At 40.7% G+C, this 19037-nt stretch overlaps 2 long non-coding RNA genes across 4 annotated transcripts; one reads left to right on the forward strand and one right to left on the reverse strand.

Moving 5' to 3' along the window:
* Positions 1–1633: 1633 nt before the first annotated feature.
* Positions 1634–7229, forward strand: LOC111961490 (uncharacterized). Its single transcript, XR_002877003.2, has 2 exons — positions 1634–1892; positions 7040–7229. It is a non-coding gene; the product is annotated as an uncharacterized lncRNA (long non-coding RNA).
* On the reverse strand, positions 2244–17390 carry LOC111961495 (uncharacterized). Of its 3 annotated transcripts, XR_002877004.2 has the most exons (8): positions 17348–17390; positions 17181–17218; positions 16950–17056; positions 16582–16618; positions 16465–16507; positions 14516–14577; positions 3719–3794; positions 2244–2997 (listed from the first exon to the last, which is right to left on the reverse strand). It is a non-coding gene; the product is annotated as an uncharacterized lncRNA (long non-coding RNA). The 3 variants fall into 3 exon arrangements; XR_011475157.1 differs by lacking the exon at positions 3719–3794; XR_011475154.1 differs by lacking the exon at positions 2244–2997 and having other exon boundaries at positions 3620–3794.
* Between the last annotated feature and the right edge of the window lie 1647 nt (positions 17391–19037).

Below are 19037 nucleotides of genomic sequence, written 5' to 3' on the forward strand. Positions count from 1 at the left end.
CCTAAACAATCATTCAGGATGCCTAAGAACATATTGTATTCAATGCTCGGTGACTGATGTATAGACATATTATCTCCTGCTGCTGGCTTTAGATAGTGGCTGACAAACAGTCCTCCTGTGGGGGAAATGTGAAATATATCACCTGTGGTAAAGATAATTCCCTGTGGGATGAGATTTGATTATCCTCTTTGTGAGGTGTAATGCCCGCCAGATAACAGAATTAGGGGAAGTGGTGGATAGGGACCTTTATGGACACTTTGGCACTTTGTCACATCACGGCGATTGCAGTCATAGTCTTGAGTGACGAGTTGTCTTTCAAACGTATGGTGATAAACAAAAGCTGTGGCAGGGATATAGTGATAGATGTGTTGATAAATAAGTTGGCTGCTGTCACTCTAGGGTTGCGTTCTGAAGGCGCCAACGGAAAACCCTCAGTAAACTAGGGTCATGTTTAGGTAGCAAAAAACAAGGCAAGTTCAAGTTCATGTTAATTTATTTCATTGACATGGCAGAATATACATTTTTTAAATGTTTTTTAATCAAAAACAAAGGCAATACTTTACTGTAGGAGTCCTTATGAATGCATTCATGAAGCCTTTATAACAGCTATATAACACATAACATTTGTCATATGCTCTAATAAGTAGTTTTGGTCCCGCTTTAAATTATGTGCAGCTTATAAAGGCTTCATAAAGCCTTCATAAACACCACATCAATGTGTTACACATCATCTATAACTGTATGTCATGCTTTATAAAGGGTTCATAAATGTGGCATACAGTAAGTGTGACATAACCACCAATGTCAAATGTGACATAACCCACTATTCAAATATGACATCAACCTGTGCTTTATAAAGGGTGGCATAAGCACGGCTTAATAAATGCATTATAAACCATATTAAATTGAGGCTTCACAAAGCATTAATAACCCCGTCATGCATCTTGGTAGAGCATTGCAATGCCAGGATATTGGGTTCGATTTCCGTGACCACCCATACATAAAAATGTATTCACGCATGAATGTTAGTTGCTTTGGATAAAAGCGTCTGCTAAATTTGAAATATTATATTTCACTAAAACATTTTTAGGATGGCCCAACCTCTTTCCTTCTTGGGTGCATAGACAATATTGGACCTGATCTCAATTTCCCCCAAAATGCTGTGCTGCAGGATGACACACAATCATGCGAAAAACGTTGGTAGGGCCTTTCAGGTTTCAGATTTCCCCATTTTTTTCTTGTTTACACCATTTTTTTCACTTTTTTAATAGAAAAACTATTTTCTGTCTTCACAACAATGCTCAAACCATATCAGGGTCTGACTTTTGAGGTCTGCGAATAACCTCGGCAACTTTATTTTTAATTGAAGTTGCCATTTAAATCAGTGAGACTGCCCTACATTGTTGTTTCGTTGGCGGGTTTCTGTAGTGCAGTACACGCACGTGATGTGATTTGGACTCGGATGGAATGGGTGGAGTAACAGTCCAGCAGCAATCCGTATTATTCAGAGCCCTATGAAATGACACCATATATACATTTTACAGACCCTCATGAGTATTCCCTACAATACTTTTACTGCAGCACGCAGAACAGTTCTTGCTCTAAGCCAATACAGTATCTATTCCATATACAGTGATTCGCGATTAAAAAACAAAAACAAATGCCACTTAAATATGAACAAATATAAATCATTGTTAATGTTCAGACAACAAAATGTCATATATCATGAATGGTTATTGACACTTTTCTACTATTACATGAGACATTTAAAAATATATATACAAATATTTCATGACACGGAAGTACTTTTTTGTGTTGACGAGAGGCTGATCATGTGACGAGTTCGCGAATCAAAATTCCCACTTGTGCTGCCACTGGACAGCAAAAAACAAGTAAGTTATGTATTGTAATTTAAATTAGTTTGTAGTGGTTAAGTGTTCAGTTAGATTACATAATGTAGCTACCTCAATTGGTATTTCAAATAAGTTCGCTGACTTAACAGCAATCGCTAACTAGCCTAAATTTAACTAGCTAGCAGGCTTAGCTAAATACAAATCCCCCTAGATACAGCCACGTCGCGAGATTTGTAAATGAAAGAGGAATATAATAATACGAATTGAATGGAGTTTACCATCTTCCCATTTAGAGTTTCTGGCACAGCACAGAAATGCCCTTATCCAGATGGGGGGACAAAGGCATTTGCTAACTTTATCAAAAATAAAGGAGGACCAAGGCACTCTTCATATAATTAATTAAAATGGCTTTATTTGTATGGCATGTTCAATAGAAACAAAGTTTTAAAAACCCGACGCGTTTCGGGCTGCATGGTCTTTGCCAGGGAGTACACATAAATTATAATACAATGTCCTCTTTTGAACAGCTTTTTCCAATCAGCCCTAATTAGAAGAGGGAGTGGTTACAAAATAGATTCGACAACGCCTAGTAAGCAATACTTTACACATTAAAGGGAAATAATGTTAATGTTTACGCCATGCTAGAAACATCAGAACGCTTAGAAAGGTAGTTCTAACCTTAAATATGACTGGGCAAAGTGCCAAGAAAAGGAAAGCAATCTATTCCATAGTACACTAGACCACAGCAAACATGGACAACAACAGTAAACATAGCTGAGGGCAATAGAGCAACATGTCCACTAGATGACAGCAAATGGTCCTATCACGACCCTACATAAAAGGCGAGAAATCCATATCTTAATTTAGACCAGGGTACTTAGTGGCCTGTCATTTGTAAATCCCAAAACGTCCCCTTTGGTTTAGCTGTTTAAGACGGTCCCCTTTTCTATTTGAGGCCGGAACATGATAAATACCCATAGTTTGTAGGGAGGCAGGGTTGCCATGGTGTAAGGACTTGTAGTGCCTTGCCATGGGGTAGTCATCATTGCCTACCCGTATGGCATACTTGTGTTCCACTAAGCAGTCTTGAAGGCGTTTCTTTGTCCGTCCAATGTAGAACACCTTGCACTGTGGACATTCCAATCTGTAGATGACATGAGTGGTTTTGCAGTTAATGAAATGCTTGATGTGATACTCCATTTTAGAAGCTGTGTCAACAAAATACTTTTTCTGTGCAATATTTCTGCAATGGTTGCACTGGTTGCATTTAAAAGAGCCCTTGGGTTTGTGGTCTAGCCAAGTTTTTTTGACAGATAGCTGTGGGCTAATTTGTCATTTAGGGTAGGACATCTCTTAAAGCTTATGAATGGTGGCTCTGGGAAGACTTGGCGTAGTAGTGTATCGCTTTGGATGATTCCCTAATTATTTTTAATGATTATTTGATTGTTCTCTGCTTCAATGCTGTATTTTGTAACAAAGTACACTCTCTGATGTATCACAAGGCACTCCCCTTTGCAACAAGTTCTCTCTGTCAAGTTGTCTGGCCCTTATACCTGCATATTTCAGGACCTGAGCGCTGTAGCCCCGATTCAAGAAGCGATTCTCCAATTCAGCAGATTTGTGTGCAAACAACCTTTGTCTTTTTTACTGATGTCAAGGTCCAAAAAAGGAATGTTATCCTTGCTGTACTCCATAGTTAGTTTGATGTTAGGGTTAATGCTGTTAAGGTATTGGTGGAAGGAAATAAGTTAATCTTCTGAGCCGGACCAGAACAGGCAAACATCAATATAGCGCCCCCACCATATAATCCGGTCAAAGAACTGGTTATTAGAAGGATCCAAAAATGAAATCATTTTCCCATTTACCCAAGTACAAACCAGCGTAGGAAGGGCTGTAGCAAGCTCCCATGGCACATCCTTTGACTTGTTTAAAAATACGGTCCTGAAAGACAAAGATGTTATTATTAAGAGTCCATTCAGTCAGTGAGACAGTGAATTCTGTAGGAGGCATCTAAGTCTCAGGCCGGTTACTCAAGAAATGGTCCATAGCTGCCAATCCTTGTTCATGTTCAATGGCGGTGTATAGAGACTCCACATCCATGGTGACTAAAAAGGAAGCTGGTACCTATATTGTTCAATTCCTTAATTTTGTTCAACACATCTGTGGTATCTTGAAGATAGGCTGTGATGGCAGAAAAGGCTTAATAAAGTAATCAATGTACTTAGAGATGGGTTCTGTCAGACTTTCATTACCACTAATGACTGGTTTGCCTAGGGGTTTTTCAAGATTCTTATGGACTTGGAAGAAGATAAAAAGAAGCCAGACTGCCATTAAAAAGACATTTGAACTCAATGTCTGAAATGAAGCCATTCTCAGCTTCTGTGAGGATCCCTTTCAATTCAGTTTTTAGGTCCTCTATAGGGTAAGAGATATGGTATAATTCATCATTGTCTAATTGATGGTAGGCTTCTGTCACATATGTCTTTACTCCACACTACTGTAGCGCCACCTTTGTCTGTTTTTTAACCACAATCCGTCCATTTTTGGACAATGATTGAACTGCATCCCTCTCTGTCTTAGAAAGATTACGTTGTGTTTGGTTAGAGTCAATTTGACCCTTAAATAGATTCTCCACATCAAAATTCACCTTCTTGGCAAATGTATTTACTTTGGCATTCTGGACAATGGGACAAAAGGTGGACTTGGGCTTAAAAGGTGTTTTTGAGGGCACAAACTTCCTGACCTGAGACACTTGTGTCTAGTTGGCGAGATGTTTTGCTTGTACCAGGCCTTCAGATGTAGAAATGAAATAGGTCAGTCTTTGTATTGAATACATTAGTTGAGTATGGTGTGGCAAAGGACAGTCCTTTAGACAAGACCCTTACACAATCATCAGAAAAGGGTTCTCCAGAAATGTTGATCACAGCCTTGTTCTCGTCCTGCTCCGTGTGGTTGGATAGTCTTGATTTCTTCCTCCCCGTCCGTGTTGGCCTCTTCCGCGTCCTCTCACTCTCTTGTTGAGGAACCTGCGTGACTCCTCTTCCTGGTCTAAAAGATATTGGGAGGAGCTGGCCTCTGAGTGTCTGGGGTGATTCTCATTGTCACTGCTCGTAAAGTTGAAAGAAAAAGATCTAGGCTTCCTCCTCTGCAAATGTGATTCTGAATTCTTGCGGGTTGGTTTTCTCCAGGCAAAGACCTTGCCATCTCTATAGTCTACTTCATCTCTTCTAAATTTTCTTAGCTTTTCTTCAATGTCAGAGTGAATGTGTCTACTTTCTCTTTCAAGATCTCATCACATTGTGCTTTATTAGAATTGTCACAGTGTTCTGTGATTTTCCTTTTTAATTCAATTTCTGTTTGGACTACTTGTCTGTCCTTTTTAGATTCTTCTATTAGAAGTAGCATTAGGTCAATAGCCTCCCATTTATCTCTAAATTCAGTTTTACCTTGTGCTCCATTAGCTGGAAACTTCATAATACGGAGTCCTCTGGGGATTAGGCCTTTCCTCCAATAGTCAGATAAGGTGATAGAATTGAGGTCAAGTTTGGTGTCTTTCTCCATAAGGTGTTGCAAGTCTCTGTAAGCCTTGTTTAACTTCTTGCGGATTCTTGCGGACAACTTCCGGTGAATTGCAGAGTGCAAAATTCAAATGACAACAATAGTAATATTTAACATTCATGAAAATACAAGTGTCATACATCAGTTAAAAGCTTAACAACTTGTTAATCCAGCCGCTGTGTCAGATTTCAAAAAGGCTTTACAGCGAAAGCACACCATGCGATTATCTGAGGACAGCGCCCAGCACACAAAAGCATTAAAAACATTTTCCAACCAAGCAAATGCGCCACGAAAGTCAGAAATAGCAATAAAATAAATCCCTTACCTTTGAAGAACTTATTCTGTTGGCACTCCAAAAGGTCCCAGCTACATCACAAATGGTCGTTTTGTTCGATAAAGTCCTTCTTTATATCCCCAAAAACTCAGTTTAGCTGGATTCAATCCACCGGTTTCCCTCCTTCAAAATGCATACAAAATGAATCCCAAACGTTACCAATAGACTTCTCCAAACAAGTCAAACAACGTTTCTAATCAAACCTTAGGTACCCTAATACGTAAATAAACGATACAATTTAAGACGGAGAATCGTTATTGTCATTACCGGAGATAAACAACAAAGTACGCGCATTTACCAGAATGCGTAACAAACACTACAGCCAAAATGGGAGCCACTTAGAAAAACTAGCTAATTTTTCCAAAAACAAGCCTGAAACTCTTTCTAAAGACTGTTGACATCTAGTGGAAGCCCTAGGAACTGCAATCTGGGATGTTTTCCCTTTATATTAAAAATGACAGACATAGGAATCAATGGTAGGCTGATTTTTTTTTCTGGATGGTTTGTCCTCAGGTTTTCGCCTGCCATATCAGTTATGTTATACTCACAGACATTATTTTTAACAGTTTTAGAAACTTTAGAGTGTTTTCTATCCAAATCTACCAATTATATCCAATATCCTGAGTAACAGGCAGTTTACTTTGGGCACGCTTGTTATCCAGACGTCAAAATACTGCCCCCTATCCCAAAATCCATTCCATTATTCTCTATGGCTGTCATCTCATCTAGCAATGAGGTAGTGGTAATAATCCTTTGACCCTCTTCATGGGAATAGGAAAATCTTGTAGCCTCTTGGGTAAAATCCATAGTATGAGTTGTAAAATGTCCCCAAAACACAGAAAAACATTTACTGTGGAGCTGCTTACTCTAAGCACTACCCAAGTGCTATGATTAACTTGTAGAAAAAAAAGAGGGGAAGCGCTGCTAAGGTTCAAAATAGTAGATTTTGGTAGACAGAAGGTGCTCTTTGGTTAAAGGGGTAAATTGGTTATAAAAAATAAAGGAGGACCAAGGCACTCTTCATATGAATAATTAAATGCCTTTATTTGTATTGCATGTTCAATAGAAACAACATTTTAAAAATCCGACGCGTTTTGGCTGCATGGCCTTCGTCAGGGAGTACAAGGAAATGATAATACAATGTCCTCTTTTGAGCGGCTTTTTCCAATCAGCTCTAATTAGAAGAGGGAGTGGTTACAAAATTGATTGGACAACAACTAGTAAGCAATACTATACACATTAAAGTGAAATACTGTAGATATGTTAACTAACTTTCTTTGTTGATACTTTTAAGGTTTGAACCAACATGCAGTACCTCCAGCAGGAAGAGAGGCAAGAACCATTGGTCCGCCAGTTCAGTGACAAGCTACACTATTCACAGCCTTTTGTAATTTTCAATGTAATTGCATTGCTGGACTTTTTGAAACTTTATGTATTTGCATTGTTTTAAAAATGTACAAATAAAAGGAAATGTATGGATTAAACATGTCTTTAATGTTTATTTGTTTTAGCTGTTAGTGATAATTACCTAAGTGTTAAATACATTTGTAATTACTTCATTAAGCCTTTATGTAATGTATGTGTTATGAATGACCAAAGGTCTCTGACTTTATAGTAGGTATTAACATACTGCTGATTTATGAAGGTTCTCTCATGATCCACAGGTTATTTAAATGGTTTCTTTGGACCTGCAAAGCTTGTGTTTGTGTGTCAGAACCAAGATGATTTGGAGGAGTCCAACCTGAGACTACCACATCAGGTATTCCTCTCCTGTTCCCATGCTGGGGACCAGGGCTTGATTCCAACCTGTTGAATCAGTGCCAACATTTTGTGGCTGATCTTTCAGCGGGGGAGTGGGTGAATGTGTCAAAGAACTGACTGGGCCCAGCACCGTGAGTTATGGCTAGTTTTTGTTTGTGTACTCAGGAACATGCAACTTGGTTCCAGAAGAAAGACACTTTTAATTTCTTTTGGTTGGGGACTTCCATCAAGGTAAGTGTTTCTTGGTGTAACGTCGTCCCCAGGTTATTGCAAACACAGCACATATAAGCCTGGGATATCAACTATTCAAAGTTGGCCTTAGTGTGAGTGACCATAGAAGTCTATAGGAGTGAACTTCCTGAGTAAAGAATTTGTCATCGTCACTACTTAACACAGTCAAAAAGTCCTAATTATGGCTAAACCCTGCCCATTTCCACAATTTAGCTTCTTAAAATTAGATTTTAAACCTAACCCTAACTAATGAAGGCTGGTCCCTCAGAACTTCCGTGCATTTGGGCGAAGGAGATTAGGTGTAATGTGATTAACATGACATCACTTTAGAGCGTATGCCATCCTTCAGTACAACATGTCATCCTTTATAAAGCACATGTTTATGTCACATTTGACGATTATGTCACACAGTGATGTCACACTTATTAATCAATCAATCAATTTTATTTTATATAGCCCTTCGTACATCAGCTAATATCTCGAAGTGCTGTACAGACACCCAGCCTAAAACCCCAAACAGCTAGTAATGCAGGTGTAGAAGCACGGTGGCTAGGAAAAACTCCCTAGAAAGGCCAAAACCTAGGAAGAAACCTAGAGAGGAACCAGGCTATGAGGGTGGCCAGTCCTCTTCTGGCTGTGCCGGGTGGAGATTATAACAGAACTATGCCAAGATGTTCAAAAATGTTCATAAGTGACAAACATGGTCAAATAATAATCATGAATAATTTTCAGTTGGCTTTTCATAGCCGATCATCAAGAGTTGAAAAACAACAGGTCTGGACAGGTGGCGGTTCCAAACCGCAGGCAGAACAGCTGAAACTGGAATAGCAGCAAGGCCAGGCGGACTGGGGACAGCAAGGAGTCACCACGGGCGGCAGTCCCGACGCATGGTCCTAGGGCCCAGGTCCTCCGAGAGAAAGAAAGAGAGAAGGAGAAAATTAGAGAGCCAAGATTTTCAAAATTTCCATAAATGACAAGCAGGTCAAATAATAATCAGGAATAAATCTCAGTTGGCTTTTCATAGCGCATCATTAAGAGTTGAAAACAGCAGGTCTGGACAGGTAGGGGTTCCAAACCGCAGGCAGAACAGTTGAAACTGGAATAGCAGCAAGGCCAGGCGGACTGGGGACAGCAAGGAGTCACCACGGCCGGTAGTCCCGACGTATGGTCCTAGGCTCAGGTCCTCCGAGAGAAAGAAAGAGAGAAGGAGAAAATTAGAGAGAGCCAAGATTTCAAAATGTTCAAAATGACAAGCATGGTCAAATAATAATCAGGAATAAATCTCAGTTGGCTTTTCATAGCCGATCATTAAGAGTTGAAAACAGCAGGTCTGGGACAGGTAGGGGTTCCGTAACCACAGGCAGAACAGTTGAAACTGGAATAGCAGCAAGGCCAGGCGGACTGGGGACAGCAAGGTGTCATCATGCCCGGTAGTCCTGACGTATGGTCCTAGGGCTCAGGTTCTCAGAGAGAAAGAGAGAACGAGAGAATTAGAGAGAGCATACTTAAATTCACACAGGACACTGGATAAGACAGGAGAAGTACTCCAGGTAACCAACTGACCCTAGCCCCCGACACAAACTAATGCAGCATAAATACTGGAGGCTGAAACAGGAGCGGTCAGGAGACACTGTGGCCCCATCGAAGAAACCCCGGACAGGGCCAAATAGGAAGGATATAACCCCACCCACTTTGCCAAAGCACAGCCCCCGCACCACTAGAGGAAATCCTCAACCACCACACTTACAATCCTGAGACAGGCCGAGTATAGCCCACAAAGGTCTCCACCACAGCACAAACCAAGGGGGGCGCCAACCCAGACAGGAAGATCACGTCCAGTAACTCAACCCACTCAAGTGACGCACCCCTCCTAGGGACGGCATGAAAGAGCACCAGCAAGCCAGTGACTCAGCCCCTGTAACAGGGTTAGAGGCAGAGAATCCCAGTGGAGAGAGGGGGAACCGGCCTGGCAGAGACAGCAAGGGCGGTTCGTTGCTCACGAGCCTTTCCGTTCACCTTACACCTCCTGGGCCAGGCTACACTCAATCATATGACCTACTGAAGAAGATAAGTCTTCAGTAAAGACTTAAAGGTTGAGACCCGAGTCTGCGTCTCTCACATGGGTAGGCAGACTGTTCCATAAAAATGGAGATCTATAGGAGAAAGCCCTGCCTCCCGCTGTTGCTTAGAAATTCTAGGGACAATTAGGAGGCCTGCGTCTTGTGACCGTAGCGTACGTATTGGTATGTACGGCAGGACCACACTCGGAAGATAGGTAGGAGCAAGCCCATGTAACGCTTTATAGGTTAACAGTAAAACCTTGAAATCAGCCCTTGCCTTAACAGGAAGCCAGTGTAGGGAAGCTAGCACTGGAGTAATATGATCAAATTTCTTGTTCTAGTCAGGATTCTAGCAGCCGTATTTAGCACTAACTGAAGTTATTTAGTGCTTTATCCGGGTAGCCGGAAAGTAGAGCATTGCAGTAGTCTAACCTAGAAGTAACAAATGCATGGATTAATTTTTCTGCATCATTTTTGGACAGAAAATTTCTGATTTTTGCAATGTTACGTAGATGAAAAAAGCTGTCCTTGAAACAGTCTTGATATGTTCGTCAAAAGAGAGATCAGGGTCAAGAGTAACGCCGAGGTCCTTCACAGTTTTATTTGAGACGACTTTACAACCATCAAGATGAAATGTCAGATTTAACAGAAGATCTCTTTGTTTTCTTGGGACCTAGAACAAGCATCTCTGTTTTTGTCCGAGTTTAAAAGTAGAAAGTTTTCAGCCGTCCACTTCCTTATGTCTGAAACACAGGCTTTCTAGCGAGGGGCAATTTTGGGGCTTCACCATGTTTCATTGAAATGTACAGCTGTGGTGTCATCCGCATAGCAGTGAAAGTTAACATTATGTTTTCGAATAACATCCCCAAGAGGAAATATAATAGTGAAAACAATAGTGGTCCTAAAACGCGAACCTTGAGGAACACCGAAATGTACAGTTGATTTGTCAGAGGACAGACCATTCACAGAGACAAACTGATATCTTTCGACAGTAAGATCTAAACCAGGCCAGAACTTTGCCGTGTAGACCAATTTGGGTTTCCAGTCTCTCCAAAAGAATGTGTGATCCGATGGTGTCAAAGGCAGCACTAAGGTCAGGTTAGACGAGGACAGAATGCAAGAGCCTCGGTCTGACGCCATTAAAAGGTCATTACCACCTCACAAGTGCAGTCTCAGTGCTATGATGGGGTCTAAACCAGACTGAAGCATTTCGTATACATTATTTGTCTTCAGAAAGGGCAGTGAGTTGCTGCGCAACAGCTTTTTTACTAAAACTTTGAGAGGAATGGAAGATTCGATATAGGCCGATAGTTTTTTATATTTTCCGGGTCAAGGTTTGGCTTTTTCAAGAGAGGCTTTATCACTGCCACTTTTAGTGAGTTTGGTACACATCCGGTGGATAGAGAGCTGTTTATTATGTTCAACATAGGAGGGCCAAGCACAGGAAGCAGCTCCTTCAGCAGTTTAGTAGGAATAGGATCCAGTATGCAGCTTGAAGGTTTAGAGGCCATGATTATTTTCATCATTGTGTCAAGAGATTAACCCTTTATAAAGCATGATTTACGGTTATAGATGCTTTGTAACACATGTAGTGCCTATGAAGGCATTATGAAGGCTTTATGAAGCTTTTCAAAGCTACACGTCATTTAAAGCGGGACTGTAGTTGGGGGGGATAAATTGGAAAGCTCTGTAGTCTTGCTTTGTGGCATTCCACGAAGCCTCTGTTATACCGATCATACTGTACATTGTTGTGTGTAGATATGGTTGTCCTTGTTTGATTGGACGTCTTTCAGCGATGCTCCTATTGGCACATTTATTGCTAAATATACAAGACCATTTTAGCCACACCCGTTGCTAACCGGTGTATATAATTGCATGCAAACACTCAATACAGAGTTCCAAATTGCCTCTGGAAGCAATGTTAGCACATGAACTGTTCGCCGGGAGATTCATAAAAATGGGTTTCCATGGCCGAGCAGCCGCACTCAAGCCTAAGATCACCATGCGCAATGCCAAACTTCGACTGGAGTGTTGTAAAGCTCGCCACTATTGGACTCTGGAGCAGTGTAAACGTGTTCTCTGGAGTGATAAATCACGCTTCACCATCTGGCAGTCTTACGTATGAATCTGGATTTGGTGAATGCCAGGAGAACGCAACCTGACCGAATGCATAGTGCTAAATCTAAAGTTTGGTGGAGGAGGAATAATGGTCTGGGGCTGTTTTTCATGGTGCGGGCTAGGCCCCTTAGTTCCAGTGAAAGATAATCTTAACGCTACAGCATGCAATGACATTCTAGACGATTCTGTGCTTCCAACTTTGTGGGGAAGGTCCCTTCCTGTTTCAGCATGACAATGCCCCCGTGCACAGAACCCTGACCTCCAAACCCATCCAACATCTTTGGGATGAATTGGAACGCCGACTGCGAGCCACGCCTAATCGTCCAATATCAGTGCTGACCTCACTAATGCCATTGTGGCTGAATGGAAGCAAATCCCCGCAGCAATGTTCCAACATCTAGTGGAAAGGCTTTCCAGAAGAGTGGAAGCTGTTATAGCAGCAAATGTGGGACCAACTCCATATTAATGCATTTTGGAATGAGATATTCGACGAGCAGGCATCCACATACTTTTAGTCATGTAGTGTAGCTAGCTAAACATCTACCGGTAGCCATATCTATGACTAAAAAGAGAAGAGGTTTTACAATAAAACCTTTTCTCTTTTTAGTAGTAGATATAGTTACTAAACAGCAAGTTACAATGTTACAACCAGCCACCCAAAGCTATGTTTACCAGCAAACATTAGCACGACTGGAGTTGGCTATTTAGCCACACTTTACGTTTGTAACTTGTTAGCAAATATGTAACATCAGCAATTGTACATAATTGTGCTACTAGTTATGTAACATCATTGACGAGGGTTGATATTGGTTATGATTATGACAGTGGATGCATTTTAATCTCACAAAATTATAGGCATGACACAAAATAAGATTCCAAACAGATGTAAATAAGCAAGCTAGCTAGCTAAGTTTACTAACAGTAAGGAAAAACAATACAACAATAATTTACTGTTGTAAATCTCTAAAACTGAAGCTGGTTTTACTATAGAAATATTTTGCCTAAGCATGCCTGTTAGACATGACTGTATCTAGATACTGTCTACCTACCTACCTACCTACCTACCTACGTACATTTGTACAGTCTGGTCACTATACAGAAGTTCAGGTTTATGCCATATTTCTTTCTATTAGGCTAGATATTGTTCTAAATGTATGCATGTTCAACTAGCCTACCCTACTGTTGACGTTATGCTGGCACAGTTCAACTGTGAATGTAAGATTCTTGTTAAATACCCAGTTCTCTTTCTTAGTTAACATTGAACAGTGTACACTCCCCTGTGTTTTAGATGTATATAAACATATTCTGTAAATCCATAAAGGCAGACAAATTTTGAAGATTGATAGAAAATATCCATATTTAATTTAGTGGTTCTACATGGTCTTATGCTGAGCCACACTGGCTGCGTTTACACAGGCAGCCCAATTCTGATTTTTTTTTTGCGTTTAACCAATCACATCAGATCTTGTTCAGAACTGATCTGATTGGTCAAAAGACAAATTAATGAAAAAAGGATCAGAATTTGGGCTGGCTGTGTAAATGCAGCAATAGCCCTTTATCCGTCTTTGGCAATGGTGTTTGGCATGGTGGGATGGGGAAGCTGAGACTCTTTGTGCTTGTGGCAAAGGTTATTTTCCTGTCTGCGGTGTACGGCCAGCTGGATAAGACTCTGCCGGAAGTGGTGTAGGGCTTCTTAACCACCAACTGTTTGGACCTCTTGCAGAAGATCTACTGGTACTGCACGTCTCTTGGAAAGACATGGTTGTGGCGTTAGCATTTTACACTTTTTCTGTAAGGGATGTAGGGCAATTCGCCTTTGTTGGTAAAGGTGTTAACCGAATGGGATCTAAGTGTTTAGAGACAGGCTAGTGTATTGTTTAAGGAAAATGAGGGACATTGGGAGCTGCCCTTGAGAGGAAGAGCAGTCAACAAAGTGAACGGGCTGCAGAAAGTGTGAAAAGTCTTAGGGGGGCAGTTCTTACAGAGTATGTATTGTTGTGTTTGGGAGATTAAGGAGAAATGGCACTTCTCAATCGCTCTCATATACGACAATACATTTACTGTCTCTAAACACTACCATGCACAAAAAAATCCTTCCTCATCTCAAAGACCTGTCTGTAAACCTCCTCCAGCCTATTGACTTTGACATATCATTCTTGTCAATAGTACCCCTTGGCAGAGGATTTTTGTAGACATGTTTTTTTATTTGTGTTTTGAGAATCTGCAGAGAGAAGAATGAGGTGGTTGTGATTACTGTTGTAGTCTTGATTTTCTACCTTTCAGTGTCCCTTGCTGGTTTCTGTCCCACAACCTTGTTGTGCTCCCTAACTGCAAGGTGTGTCCACTCCCTCATGCTTGTGTACGCAGAATTATGCCGCTTTGGGGTATTTTGCAACATGGCGCTGTGGAAGGACTCCAAATAAAGGTGAAAAGGGGTCGTCTAAATTGATTACATGGTCTGGAAGGTACTCTGTGGTCATCAGGCTACCTCTAACCACCCCATAACACAAACCATACAAACACTACCCAATTCATGCTTATGCCATGCTTACTGTAAATGTATCTAAGCCGTTAGCTTGTAAATATTTTTGACAACTTACCTTCACCTTGTGCAGAGCTAGGGGTTGGAAGCACATGGTGGTGGAAACAGATTCTGTACCACCTATAACAAAATACACAAACAATTGAACCACCCCATTATTTGTATTGATCGCTATCTGACTGGCTAGCTTGGTACACCTAAAATGGACATTTCAATATGGCTAGCTTGCTCTTAGCTAGCAAGCATCACTAAAATGGAAGCACGATTGCTAGCCAGCTGAGAACCAACTAACCAACCATAGACAATTTATGCACATTCATCATTGCGACCAACACAGAGAGTGAGTTAGCTATATGGACAATTCTATTTTTAGTAATGGAATGTTTTCCAGACAAGTGTGGAATAGAAGGCTAACAGATTGACCTATTCATATTTGCTTACGTTAGCTAACGTTAGTCTAAGATAGAATGAACAAACTAACATGTTTACTCTGCTTCTGATAGCTACCAGTCTAGCAGTGACTACCATGGCATAGGTGAAATTGATAGAGAGTGTGTATCCAAAAGATAGCTATATACAGGCAGTGGCGACCCACATTTTTTTCAAGCAAAAAATATATACAGTTGAAGTCGGAAGTTTACATACACCTTAGCCAAATACATTTAAACTCAGTTTTTCACAATTCCTGACATTTAATCCTAGTAAAAATTCCCTGTATTAGGACAGTTAGGATCAACACTTTATTTGAAGAATGTGAAATGTCAGAATAATAGTAGAGAGAATGATTTATTTCAGCTTTTATTTCTTTCATCACATTCCCAGTGGGTCAGAAGTTTACATACACTCAATTAATATTTGGTAGTATTGCCTTTAAATTGTTTAACTTGGGTGAAACATTTCGGGTAGCCTTCCACAAGCTTCCCACAATAAATTGGGTGAATTTCAGCCCATTCTTCCTGACAGAGCTGGTGAAACTGAGTCAGGTTTGTAGGCCTCACACTTTTTCAGTTCTGCCCACAAATTTTCTATAGGATTGAGGTCAGGTCTTTGTGATGGCCACTCCAATACCTTGACTTTGTTGTCCTTAAGCCATTTTGCCACAACTTTGGAAGTATGCTTGTAGTCATTGTCCATTTGGAAGACCCATTTGCAAACAAGCTTTAACTTCCTGACTGATGTCTTGAGATGTTACTTCAATATATCCACATAGTTTTCCTCCCTCATGATGCCATCTATTTTGTGATGTGTACTAGTCCCTCCTGCAGCAAAGCACCCCCACAACATGATGCTGCCACCCCTGTGCTTCACGGTTGGGATGGTGTTCTTTGGCTTGCAAGCCTCCTCATTTTTCCTCCAAACATAACGATGGTCATTATGGCCAAACAGTTCTATTTTTGTTTCATCAGACCAGAGGACATTTCTCAAAAAAGTACGAACTACTTTTGTAATACAACTTTAGGTATTTTTTAAGTTAATAATCGATAAAATTATTGAAGACGGGATGATCTGTGTTCAATACAGGATTAAAACCAACTGTAGCATGCTTTCTGGTCTCGCGCCTCTAACAAACAGGACACGTCGAGTGACTCTCGTTCAAGATGGCCGTACTTCTTCATTACACAAAGGAATAACCTCAACCAATTCCTCAAGACTGTTGACATCCAGTGGAAGCGGTAGGAACTGCAAGCATGTCCCTTAGAAATCTGGTTTCCCAATGAAAGTTCATTGAAAAGAGTGACCTAAAAACAAAGAAATCTGAATGGTTTGTCCTCGGGGTTTCGCCTGCTAAATAAGTTCTGTTATACTCACAGGCATGATTCAAACAGTTTTATAAACTTCAGAGTTTTCTATCCAAATATATACTAATAATATGCATATCTTATCTTCTGGGGATGAGTAGCTGGCAGTTTAATTTGGACATGCTTTTCATCCAAAATTCCGAATGCTGCCCCCTACCCTAGAGAAGTTAATAATACTTCCTGTTGACCCGACCAAGTGACATCTCACCTATGATCATGCTGTGCCCTCTGTGTCAGCCAGTTGATATAACCTAGAGGATTTAGGTGAGAAGGGGGAGAGGGATGAAGTGAAGAAGAGACAGTTATTTTGTGTGTGTGGTCTCACCTGGTGTCCACACTAAGTGGCTACAGAGTACTTTATGCTGAAAAACAGACATACAAGGACAAACAATAGAAGATAATGTCAATTGAAGATACTGTATGTGACGCAGACACCTATCGGAGTGTACCTGAAACATTTAAATATAGAGGGCTATGTTGCTCACCACTTGGTTATTGCAAGGCTAACCCCCAGGGAAATCATGACTTGGCAGCAACAGATAGTCCAGTGAAAATGGCTGTGTTTATGTGGTGTAAATCTGAAAATTAGCAGCTTACATCTTAAGGGTTTTTTAATTAATGCATGTGAGACAGGTTCCATGTACAACAAGACAGGCAGAGATGGAGAAAAATAACACAGAACAGTTTAATTACCTCTGGTTATGGACACTTTTGCCAGCAATAAAGCTTCCACGGCCTGTTCCTCGGACAGTGAACATCTGGCAATATCTACATTTTCGACCCCTTGGTCAGCTCGCTCTCTGAAAGTAAAGCAAACAGCTTATCTTTTTATAGACATGAAAACAATAACTGAGATATGACCGTTCAATCTAAAGCAGCAGATGTCATTTTTAGGATACGTCAATACAGCCCAGCGCTGCTTACCTGAGATGCCATCTTCGTAGGTGTCCGCTTTGACTGTCCTTGTGTCGAAAAAAAAGTTGCTTTCAGAACAATTATTTTTGATTGAAAATAAAAAAGGTTTTGCTCTCGACAAAAAGAGACAAATGTACCTCCATAGCATATAACCATTTGCCTGTGAATAACCATACCTCATACAAACGTGCTACTGTATGCAGAATTCTTGACGCACAAGGAATGAGATGGGAACAGCAATTTGTTGCAAGTTGGGGAGTAGGGCTACTAGCTGAACAATAGACTATTCAACCTTTACTAAAGAATGGTCTAATACCCGAGCTAGATGTGAAACCCCCCCCTCCTATCACAGACCAGATTTGCCCTAACGACCAAGGGGTAGCTTGCTACTCAATGTAATAAAGTAAGAACTTTTCAAATAAGTTACCTTACACGTTATGTTGGCTGACAATTTGTTAGCAACCCTGTCCTTACGAACCACATAGCATATCATTACAGCAGTATGTACCGGTATGTTAGCTAGCTACCTAACGTTAGTAACGTAAACTCACCCCATTCCGTACAAATGTGCGTAACCGCGACATTCAAACGAGGCTAAAAAAGAAAACGAATGGGACTGTAGCGACTGTGTTGACTTCAAAATCGGGGGTGTGAACTAGGTTTCTATTCAAGCGTTAATCGACATGGTAATGACTCTATAGTATTGGAGAAAAGTTGAAAAAACTGACCCTCCGTTACATCGTGACGTGTCATGTCGTAACGTACAGCACGCATAAAGCAACTATTTCTGTCTTACAATCTCTCTCCACCAGGTGTAGCACTTCTCTCATCGTTTAAAAACAAGAAATGGACAGTGACGGGGGTAAGGGGGGATACCTAGTCATTTTTTTCGTCATCATTGCATGCGATCATCATTCTCAAAGCCCCTGTTTACTTCTAAGATCACTTTAGCACCGCCCTAAAAACCCGATTCAAATTCGACACAAACCTTCAAATAGGTATGTAATGACACATTATATAAACTCTTTATAGTGTTTTATTTACATTTTAGAGGCGATAAGGTGATAAGTTTGACAGATCAAGTGAAAAAAGCAATTTTCCCACACGACATCTGTCCTACTCACTATCACGCATTAGTTTCGCTTCCCCACCCACCATTTTTAAAAAGACCCGACGGGGCTCATTGCCTGCTTGAATTATGCAGAAACGGGCAGTGTTTAGGTCATGTAATTGATTTTGTTGGAAAGGGGAGAATTTGTCAATACCATTGTAAAGCACATTACAGTTGATCTGGAAGTATTACGTTTTTGGGGCGCTAAAATAAGGGCAATTGTACGGACCAAGGCGATGTACGAGTTTACGTTAGTTATACATCAAACTTGCCAGTATATTAACTATAGGCTAACTAATTACCCAACGTTTAATGACTTGATTATTCTCGTCATTCTTAGCTTAGCTAAATGGTATAGTCGTTGTGCTTTATTAATGGACATTCAGGTGCTTTCGTAAATTTGCTCTGGCTATCTATAGGCTCAACAATAGAATGAGTCAAAATTCATCCAAGGCTGAAAAACGGCTTAAGAACGTTGGCTAAACTGGAACACTAGCGCGAGCCCATAGCAAATTGATGGAATCGAACGTTCGCAGAACCTGTTTTGACTGGAGTGATGCTGAGAATTCCATTAAAAATGAATTCCATTAAAAATGTATTTTACCACTACAATCTGTTCGGACGAAACTGGAAAAAAACGACTTGTGTAGAAAGTAAACATCCGCACCTCGATGGTGTCAACTGTGCTTATGTTTGCGTAATGAAAAAGTAGGGAAAAATAAGAACTTCTGACCATTTCTGGTCTGGTAATCGAT

Source organism: Salvelinus sp. IW2-2015, linkage group LG1, assembly GCF_002910315.2.
Source record: "Salvelinus sp. IW2-2015 linkage group LG1, ASM291031v2, whole genome shotgun sequence".
Classification (NCBI taxonomy): Eukaryota; Metazoa; Chordata; class Actinopteri; order Salmoniformes; family Salmonidae; genus Salvelinus; species Salvelinus sp. IW2-2015.